Source organism: Echinops telfairi, unplaced genomic scaffold, assembly GCF_000313985.2.
Source record: "Echinops telfairi isolate 266 unplaced genomic scaffold, ASM31398v2 ScPeMD7_23;HRSCAF=83, whole genome shotgun sequence".
NCBI lineage: Eukaryota > Metazoa > Chordata > Mammalia > Afrosoricida > Tenrecidae > Echinops > Echinops telfairi.
The window spans coordinates 74,125,951-74,137,354 of NW_022103920.1; the positions used below are offsets into that span (position 1 = coordinate 74,125,951).

Consider the following 11,404-nt stretch of genomic DNA (forward strand, 5'->3'; position numbering starts at 1 on the left):
TTTTGTTTTCAATATATCTACTGAAATTCAATGTTCTCAAAGACCATATTATATTTCTCGGAAGATTAATAAAATGAAGAAAAAGAACAGGAAAAACCCTGGAGTCAATTATGTAATTTGCATTTTTAGAGGCTTACTAACCTTAACTAAAAAAACAAGTCTTAGATTAGATTAGTTTAATATTCATTTGACAGCAGAAACCCAGAACTTGTTTTTAAGGTTTCATGTTTGTTAGTAGGTCAACCGGAAGCCTACTTTTTCTTTGTCCACACCTCAAATGCTTTGAGTTTGGCACTACAAATACAGCATCTAGAAAAGAGGGGTACCCACCCCGAGAAAAGAAACACAATCTTCTGAGATCAATGTCTTTTTTATTTTGACTGATGTCTGCAGGTGATTTCTTTGGCTAATATCAAATAACTAATTAAAATATTCCATTAGCTACAATGAGTGGCCACAGAGAGAGGTTAAAGTAGGAAGGAATGTAATGCGTTTTATCACTAATGCTAAGAGAAGAGTTCATAGCATCCTTGAAGAAAAAGGAAAAACATCTACTCAAAATAGTAGCTGTCAAGGGGAGCTGCTGGACCAGTTCAGTTCAGAGGTGACTGCTTTGAGATTCAAAGGTATAATCTTGATAGATTTTCCTGAGGGCAGAGGGTGATCATGGGGGCTTTTAATGAAGATGTTTTCAGAAAATAGAAAGCCACATTAGTGTGAAAGAAGCTAGGGATAATTTTTCTATCACAACAAGGCTCCTGCTCATTCTACAAGAGTGACAAGGGCTCTGATGGGGGTTTCATTGAGAAGGCTTACCCCATAGACCAGACAGCTCTGAGCTTGCTTCTTCAGACTCCGGTATGTCCAAACCAAGGACTACTTCAAAGAAACCCTGTTTGTGTCAAAACTATGGGCTGTTTAGTCTCACTGTTCTCTCATTGAAGGAGAATTCTGGCTGTAGTCCCTCCAAGATAGATCTGTTTGTTCTCTGGCCATCCAAGGTACTTTCAGTATTTCCCACTAGCACAGTTATTCAAATCTGCTGTGGTCTTCCTTATGCATTAGCCAGATTTCACATGGAAATGAGGCAGTTGACAATATCATGGCTTGGGTCAGGTGCCCCTTATTCCTCTAAGTGACATCCTTATACTTTAATACTTTAAAGAGATCTTGTGCAGCAGATTTGCCCAGTGCAATGCTTCATTTGGTTTCTCAGCTGAAGCGTCCATGATCATTGATTAAAGACCCAAGTAGAATGAAATTGTTGACCATTTCGATCTCTTCTTCACTTACCATGGCAATTTCTATTTGTCCAGTCATGAGGATTTTTGTTTTCTTTACATTAGATCACAACCCACACTTGACAGTTTTATTTAATCTTCATATTTTAAATCATCTTCAATTTCAAGTAAGGATGTGTCATCCTTCATACAATTCTGATACCAAATTCTTCATCATGTAATCCAGTGTCTTGGATGCTTTTCTCTGCATACAGAAAAGGTACAACCTGGACACACCCTTTTCTTGATTTTAAGTACTGCAATATCCTTTTGATCTGGTCAAATGACTGCATCTAGGTCTATGGGTAGGTTCCATAAGAGTACAGTGATGTGTTCTAGAATTCCTATTGTTATCAATATTATCCATGGGCTTTTATGATCCACACAACCCTTACATGGTCAGTAAAACAAAAATTAACATCTTTTTGATGTTTGTTGCTCTTAATCTAGATCTACCTGATGTCAACAATGGGGGTGCACGTGGTTCATTAGTCCTTGGAACAAATTGTTCCCTCAAATTGCAGATTTTCTTCACACTTCTTTGTTTTGTGCTAGGAGAGACCAATGGCTGCATCATAGACAGCTGCTTTCTATTCTTTAAAAAAAAACAAAAGATGTGGTCGATGTCAGAGCCAAGATTTGAACTCAGTTCTACAAGATCAGGAAGCTCACTCACTTCCACTAAACAGAGTCTTTATTATCCAAGATGAATATAAGTTTTGTTTAGAATCATTTGTGTATAAAATTATCTGTATATGATTGAAATTATTTTAAGAACTTTACAATTCTGCATTTATTTAGTACTGCACAATTCATTCAATCATTAAGCTGTGTTTAATTAACATTCACCATAAGCAAGACCTATGTAAAATATTTACTGATGAAAAAATTTAAATTCATAAGATTTGGAATGCTAACCTTCAAAAACATTGCTCTTAATATTTCAGAATGAAAATCCTCAGAAGTTATTCTGAAAATATACTAAATGCAAGTTTCCTAAATCCACTAAGTAAAGTAGCATTTGCCTTTTTAGCTCTCAGTGGATTGCATGCTAGGAAAATGAAGATCACAAAAACATCAGGGAGGCAAGGGGAAGGCAAAGTTCAACCACCACAGGCAACTGCTCTGCCACGTTTTACTGATGGTAAGTGATGTAATAGGTGGAGCGCAACTTGCACTCTTTAAAAAAGTCATTTCCACATGAAACTCTCAGGGGCTTTTATCTTTTCTAGTAAACACGTACACTCATAGAACAAGATAAGAGACAAAATTGTTTATCAAAGAATATTCCTTTTTGGAGAAAGAACTAATAAGAAATGACCTCACACTGAACTTAACCAAACAGTGTAAATTTAATGTAAGGTCTGACTGAAAGGTTCAAAGAACCCAATTAGGAGTATGAATTCAAAGACCCTCTCTCTGGTCATTTTAAGAGTATACTCTTTCAAAGAAAAAAAATTTGCCCAAAAATATCGTATGCAAAATAAAACAAATGCTTTTCTTATTCATTTGAAATATTGGATACTTGTTTATGTCTTGTCTAAATATTACATTGAAACCATATATATACTTATATAACTATGACAGACTTTAAAATATTTTTAAAACTATCTAGTCCTTTAATGATATAAAATAATCTTTATAGTAGTCAATGTTTATTTCCTCAGATTTTGAGAACAAAGAATTATTTTTGATAATTGCAAAGCGGTGAGTGACTGAGATTCAATTGCATTTGACAATATCAAACCTCCACAGGAAAATCCAGTGTGATCTTTCCTTTGGATAAGTTGAACAAGCCTGATCTTTGGTGCGCTGAATTTGAAGCTTATCTCATGATACATTATTTGAAAACAAATTGAAAACAGCAATAGAAGTATCTTTTTAAGTGAGGTTTACTTGAAATGGCATGAAATAGTTTAAATCTATCTACAGATAAGCATTTCAGCTTTCCATAATCGAAGTTGTGAATCAAAAACCATTTTTTAACCAATCCCTATTTCAATAACGATCTCCTCTGTTGGTCGCTCAGTTGTTTTGGACTTTTAGATAAGGCCATCCTTCTTCGTCTTTGCATCATAGAAAACAGTTTCTAATAACAGAAATATTTAAAACAAACCATTGTTTGAGACGCCTTTCCCACTACTCCATTTAACGTCAACTTACCAGACATCCCAGGCTGTATCCCTCCCAGGGTTCCTTTGCCCTTCTAGAATCGGTGCTCTCTCCACTCTTCTGGCATGTCAAAATTATGGTGCTCTGTGTTTGATCCTTAAACCGTGCCTTGGGCTCTACACGCTCGTTGTTTCCCAGGAGGTTATGTTTCTCTCCTCCTAAGTACTAAGAGCACTTTCATCACTGGCTCCATCAATGTGACCAACACTATTAACTCATGTGCTATCTCATGTAATTCACATAAAAACTCTTTTATCAACGTCATTGCCTCATTTTGTTTCGGGCTGATGCAAGTAAGTTGAAATGGCTAAAAATTCCATTTCCCAAGGTGCTTTCTGGGCAAGATGCCTTTGTCATTCCTACATGATCTTGCTAATATTCTTTGTGTCTGCCTGGCACTTTCAACTGCCTGCTACAGAATGAATGTGAATTTAAGTATGTTCTAAGAAAAATATCCACTTCACCTAGTACAAATCAAATTTGGGGTTTAGGAAGGATCCAATTTTAGGTGATATTTTAAAACTCTAAAGGCAATCTTGATTACTGGCTGCTATTCCTGTTTCATTCAAAACCATTTATTTTGAATTGTGGAACAAATTTAAGGATAGTCAAACCAGAAGTATTTTATAGAAAGTTAACCTACAAGTCAGGTTGTGTTGTATAATTCTAGGACAGAACATGAATAAATGCAATTTTTTATTCTGAGAAAACTAAATTCATGGACAGGGTCAAGGCAAACCATAGCATTTTCCCAAGGAGTTTAATCTGCTAGGGCAAAGTAAAATAATAGGGAGAGGACTGAAATACTGATTATGGCTCAGAAAACTCAAGAGGCCTTGTCTGTACCAAGAGCTATTCCCATCCAGAACAATCAGTACTTCATCTAGTCATGATGATAAGCTGGCATATAAACCAAAGACAGGGAAGTTAACTTCAAAGTAGTGCTACTCAACTAGTCCAGATCATTTTGGGAACATATAGTTCTTTGTTGAGTTTGCCTATTTTAATTTCTTTTAAGATTTGCAATTGATTCTAGAAAGATTTTCATTATGACTGCTTTAAAATCTTTATCATACTGGAGTGTTGGAGTCAATAACAAAGATGAGATAGGGATCCTAGGTGGGGGGAGGGTGTGTCAAAGCAACAGCAGACTAGCTCAGAGGAGGTACCAAGAGGCAGAAATAAGGGGAAAGTAGCAGTGGGGCAGCAGGAAGGTAAAAAGAAATAGAGGAAGGACCAAGGAAGCAAAGAAATGGATAGAGGTATAAACATAGTGGTGTACATATGGAAATACATTAATCCACAAAAATAGGGATATTGGTCCATGTACATATATTTATACGGCAATACACTGAGGTAGGGGATAGGCTTTGGGCCTCTGCTCATGCCCTCCCTCAATACAAGAACACTTTGTTCTAACCAGTCGGAAGTCTGAGATGTTCACCCTTCCAACACAATTGCTGAAAACAAAACAGGTGCATAAGCAAATGTGGTGAAGAGGGCAGATGGTGCCTGGCTATTAAAAGATATAGCATCTGGGGTCTTAAAGTCTTGAAGTTACACAAGCTGCCATTCAGCAATGAAGCAACAAGCCCACATGGAGGAAACACACTGCCGGTGCGATCATAAAGAGTCATAGGCACCAGGTAATTGGCATCAGCAGACACATAACAAACAAAAACATATTGTTGAGAACAATGGGGGCTTGAGCAGAGATCCAAAGCCCATCTGTAGATAATGGAGCAATCTCCCCACAGGGGGCCCACAGGGAGGGGATGAGTCACCAGGGTCCAGTAAAGCATCAATGAAATATACTATATTCCTCTGGTTCCTTGAGGCTTCCTCACCCCCCACTGCCTTGACCCCAGTGCTGCTTCCCAGTTCAGACTAGACCACAATATGTACACAGGCATAGAAAGGGATGGGAGCTCACAACACACAGAATCCATGAGTGGAATGGTGATGCCAGAAGAGTAGGGGGAAGAGGGAGAGAGGAAGGGAGAAAGGGGGAACCGATCACAATGATCGACACATAACCATACACCCCTTTAGAGGGGGAAGAACAACAAAAAACATGGGGGAAGAGAGATAGCGGTCGGTGTGAGAGATGAAAATAATAACAATGTACAATCTATTGGCGAGTTATGAGGGTTGGGGGAGAAGAGGGAGAAAAAAAAAAGGAGCTGGTACCAAGGGTTCAATAGAAAGTAAATGTCTAGAAGAGAATGAGGGCAACATATGTACAAACATGTATTATTCAATTGATGTATGGATTGTGATAAGAGTTGTATGAGCCCCAATAAAATGATTAAAAATATCTTTATCAGATTGTCCAACATCTAATTTATCTCATTACTGGTTTCATATGATTATCTTTTCTCACTCAGATTATGGCTCTCCTAATTTGGGGGGATGATGAGTAATTTTCTATTGTACACATATATTTTGGTTATTGTTTTTGGAATCCTATTTCTGTCTTCTTTTTTCACAGGCAGTTGTCCTGCTTAGGTGACACAGATGGATTCTGATCTAACTTTATGGACTTTAGTTCCATGATGGTTTCATTGTCAAGCTGTTCAAATACTATTCTGCCTGCTTTATTCTTCGGTTGCTCTTGTACCTTTCCTTCTAAGTCAGTGGTTCTCAACCTTCCTAATGTGGCGACACTTTCAGACAGGTCCTCATGTGGTGGTGACCCCCAACCATAAAATTATTTACGTTGCTACTTCATAACTGTCATTTAGTTACTATTATGAATCAGGCAACCCCAGTGAAAGGGTCATTCGACCCCCAAAGGGATCGTGAACCACAGGTTGAGAACTGCTGTTCTAAGTGATCTTGTGAGTTCATGACTAACAATGCATAAGAATGTTTTCCAAAAGTGATCCAAGTAGAGGAATACCAGGAGGAATGGAGCAGTAATATGTGTTTTGAAGGTACAAGTAGCCCTACATTGCTAGAACATAAAGAACAGACATGCAGTGAGGCCAAGAAGTCTTTTGCATCCCATAAAAAAGACTAAGAAATCTTATCTCACGTAAGAAATCATATCACCTAAGAAACGTCAGGTTGTGATGTGAATGGAGTAAAGCTTTTGGGACTTTATCTGTAATGGGTCATGATTCAAAATAAGAAAAAAACAGCTGAAAACATCTCTTACGATTTGGAACTTAGAATGTGCAAAGGGTGAATCTAGGAAATTTTGGAGTGGTCATAAATGGAACTCATAAAGATCAATATCCTAGACCTTAGTGAGCTGAAATGGGCTGGTATTGGCCATTTTGAATCAGGCAATCATATGGTTTGCTGTACTAGGAAGGACAAATTCAAAAGGAATGGTGTCACTTTCATCCTCAAAAGTGACATTTCAATATTGATCTTGAAGCACAATGCTGTCTGTTGTAGGATAATATCTATCTACATACCAGGAAACCAAATCAATACAACTATTATTTAAATTTATAAACCAATCACTAAAGCTAGTGAAGAAGACATCAAAGAATTGTACCAACATCTTCAGTCTGAAATTAATCAAAACACAACCAAGATGCAATGATAATATTGGTGAGTGGAATTTGAAAGTTAGAATGAAAGATAAAGGAAGAGTGGTTTGAAGTAGGAAGCATCAAATAAAGATGGAAGGAACACACAGAGTCACAATATGAAAAAGAAGAGTGGATATTCAACCATTTCAAAAGACAGCATATGGTGAAGAACCAATTGTACTGAAGGAAGAAGTCCAAGCTGCACCGAAGGCGTTCATGAAAAACCAGCCTCCAGGAATTGATGGAATACCAATGAAAACTTTTCAATATTCCGATGAAGCACTAGAAGCACTCACTAGTCTACGCCAAGACATCTGGAAGAGAGCTGCCTGGCCAACTGACCGGAGGAGATCCATATTTGTTCCCATTCCAAGAAAGGTGACCCCATAGAGCATGAAAATTATAGAACAATAGGATTAATATCACATGCAAGTAAAATGTTGCTGAAGATCATCTAACAATGGTTGCAGTAATCCATTGGCATGGCGCTGCCAGAAATTCAAGCTGGATTCAGAAGAGGCTGTGGAATAAGACATCCCATGAATCTTGTCCCAATGCAGGGAAATTAGAAAAATGTTTATGTGTGTTTTATTGACTGTGCAAAGGCCTTTTATTATGTGGATCATAAATACCTTGATACATTGAAAAGAACGGGAACTCCAGAACATTTAATTGTGCTCATGCAGAATCTGTACATGGATCAAGAGGAAGTAATTAAAATAGATCAAGGGACTACTTTATGACTTAACATTAGGAAAGGTGTCGGTCAGGTGGTATCCTTTCACCATTCTCATTCAATCTCTATGTTGAGGAAATCATTTGAGAAGCTGGCTAGAGGAAGATGAACACAGCTTCAGATTTAGAGGAAAGCTTATTAACGACCTTCCACATGTAGATAACACAACTCGGCTTACGGAAAGTGAGGATGACTTAAAGTACTTGCTGGTGAACATCAAGGATTACAGCCTTCAATATGAATTGCAACTCAATTTAAAGAAAACCAAAATCATCACAACTGGCCCAAAAGGTAACATCACAATAAATGGAGAAATGGTTGACATTGTCAAGGATTTTATCTTGCTAGGATCCACAATCAATGCTGATGGAAGCAGCAGTCAAGAGACCGAAAGATGAGTTGCATTAGGTAAATCTGTTGCCCAGAATCTTTTTAAAGTGTTGAAAAGCAAGTATGTCAATTTGAGGACTAAGGTCTTCTTGATGAAAGCCATGGTATTTTAAATCGCCTCATATACAGTGAAAGTTGAACACAGGCTAAGGAAGACAGACTAAGAACAGAAGCATTTGAATGATGGTGCTGAAGAAGCACATTGCAAGTACCGCGGATTGCCCAAAGCAAAACAAATCAAAATAGATCTGTCTTGGAGGAAATCACTACAATCCGAATGCTCCTTAGAAATAAGAATGGCAAGGCTATCTCAAATACTTTAGACATGTTATCCGGTGAAACCAATTCCTGGAATAGTACATCATGCTTGCTAAATAGAGGGATAGCAAAAGAGAGGAAGACCCTTGCAGATCTTGATGGAGACAATGGCTGCATAAAGGAGTTCAACCATGGGAACAATTGGGAGGCTGCCGCAGGAGCAGGTGGTGTTTTCTTCAGTTGTACATAGGGTCACAATGACCAGAACCTTAGACCTAACAACAAAAAAGCAAGGTCAAGTTTAAGATGGAAAGAGATCATCTGATCAAATTTGTATTTGAGAAAAAAATAACGGTTTGAGTCATATTTAAAAGCCATTTAGTATTTTGAATTTATTACATCATATTCCATCCTACTCCCCTTTCAAAGGACAGAAGGTCCCTACTGTTATATAAGTTTAAGTGTAACTTGTTAAACAATCTTAGGCATCATATACCTGTTACAAGAAATTTTGCTAAGACTCACTGGCAGTATCTCTCATGCTATAAATTGGTGTAAATAACAAATATGTTCATTTCAAAAGAGGAAACTTTGGGAACTTTTCTAGTGAGCATCAGTCAAGTGGAAAACTTACTCCTGGGATGCTTTCCAACTCTTGCCCTATGCAGCCTTCTTGTTGGTTAGGAGTTTGTACCCCTGTCAGGAGAGCACATGCTTGCTTGTGTTCCAACTGGTGTTTGTATAGATTTTCCTAACTACTCCCTATAAAGGCAGCCTTTAGTCTTTGTTTCCAGATGAGAAATAAATTCAAAGCACACGCTGGGAAGAAAAAAATTAGGTCACATCGCTACAAAAAAATAATAGAAACCTTTATTAAACAAAAATGTCAACATGAGAAGCAGCTGTTTCCCAACATACCTTTCATCCAGATCCACTCACTTCTGAAGATGGAGTGTCCGCTCTTTAAGTCTTCCTGGAACCATTCTGTGCTCTTCCATCTGCACCATGTCAGCAAGGCAGGTTCGGCAGGCTCAAGGAACTCAAGTGGTGCCCCGTTAGTGGAAAAGAAGTCTAATGTAGCGAGGTCAGGACTGTTGGGTGGATTGGATAATGTTTTTCAATAAACTTCTTCCAGCACAGCTTTTCTTACCTTTGAAGAATGAGCAGGCACATTGCTGTGATGTAAAAAATATTCCTGGTGCAAATTTGGCAAAAGTTTTCGGATCTTTTTATCATGGGTGCAATTTTCTATCTTATTAAAACTTTTTAGTAATAAGCCTTCATGATGATCCAATGTCCTTCCAGAAATTTTATCAAGAGGACCTCTTGGGAGCTCAGAAATCAGTCGCCATTAAAGGCTGATCTCTTTGCCTTGAATTAAGCTCACCCAGAAGAACCTTTTGGAACCCACTCTTTTGACTGGACTTTTTTTACACAGACACTCTAAGAAGAAAAGGCAAATGCATTCCTGAGAGAAGTTGTCGGCAGGCATCCACTGACCATAGAGACGTGCTTAAGCTGTTCCATTTGGAATGAACTTGTGCCTGTGTGAACAGGATACTAGTATCAGCACCTTGGGAATTGTCCTCATGTAAGTAATGGAAAGTACTCACCCTTCCTTGGTTTTATCATGCGGACACTTCACCGCATTGCTGTTTAATGCTGCTTGCTAATGTTGCTAAGATGATTATTGAAGAACTCCATGGACGGTTGCGGTAAGCATAAATCTGTGAAGGAACCACGGCAGTCAACCCATAACCTTCTCCCTGTGTCCTACCCTCCCTTGCCAAGATGGCCGCGGGAGGCAGGCAGGTTGGACGCGTGATCACGCCTTCTTTCTCTGGCTCTGAGGCACACGGTTTGGTAGGCGAGAGCCGTCACTGCAAGAAGAACACGGCTTTGCTCGGGCTCTCTGGATTTGACAGCCAAGGATGCCATTTTCATCTGAAGGTCTTTGTATAAAATCTTCTGCAGGAAGGAAGATAAAAACCGTTGAAAGAAGTATAACGTAACAGTATATCACATTACTAGACGATAGAGCTTACACAGATTAGCACGAAATCTTCCTGTATGACTGACATTTAGTCTGTTAGCCATTTTTTATTTTAAAAAGTCGAGAAATCACTCTCCTGTGGCTTTCGTGGGTGCTTTTTCTAGCCGTGGTGGGGTAGGAAGGAGGCCCAAGTTCCCTTGGCGACAAGTAGAGTAGAAGCGATACACAGAAATCTGAATCATCCGTGAATCATCTGAGGATTTCTGTTTCCAATCTTTGGAAATAATTTACTGCTTGCTTTTCATTTGTGCAATGTTTGCTAACTCCAAGTGAACACCTCACAGAGCATAAAGGTTCACTTTGGTCAATCATTTAAGAAACATTCTGAATACTCTAGGTGGACCTTAACATCAATGTCCTAAAACAACAAGGAGAGAGAAAAAAAGTCCTTCTGTATTAAAACACCTCCTTGAGAGAAGGAACACACCAGAGCATTAGCAATGGGGAAATTCCCTTCCTACAAATTTAATATGGCCAGCAAAACATTTCAAACCATTGCCTTTCTTAAATGTTCTGAGTCTCTTGTCAGACCCATCAAGTCTCTGATGGAATGGTGCAGCACTACTGCTCTAGACTGAATTTAACCTTGAACAGAAGAGATCACCAGGTCTTTTCGCTTACGGGGTCACTCATGGGTTCTAACTGCCAGTCAGCAACACAGTCCTTCACCCTTGTGTCAACCAGACTGCTCTCTAAGCACCAACCAAAGGCAAAAACTAAACCACGCTGCCATCAAGTCAAATCCCAATGCAATTTAGGGATCCTAAAGGACAGGATGGAGGTTCCTTAGCATTTCCAAGGCTGTACCTCTTTTTCTAGATTGCCTTGTCTTTCTCCTGTTCAGGGGCTGCTAGGTTTGAATGACCAGCTTTGTGGTTGGCAGCCCAACACTTAACTCACAGTGCCACTAGGGCTCCTTAGCTATCTTCAAAGTGAAATTATATGACTTCACAGCTGAAGCATATGCACA

At 38.7% G+C, this 11,404-nt stretch overlaps 1 long non-coding RNA gene across 1 annotated transcript; it reads right to left on the reverse strand.

Annotated features, from left to right (window-relative positions):
* Positions 1-402: 402 nt before the first annotated feature.
* LOC123521544 lies at positions 403-10,315 on the reverse strand. The gene is made up of 3 exons (XR_006679972.1): positions 9,995-10,315; positions 9,300-9,531; positions 403-1,875 (listed from the first exon to the last, which is right to left on the reverse strand). It is a non-coding gene; the product is annotated as an uncharacterized LOC123521544 (long non-coding RNA).
* Between the last annotated feature and the right edge of the window lie 1,089 nt (positions 10,316-11,404).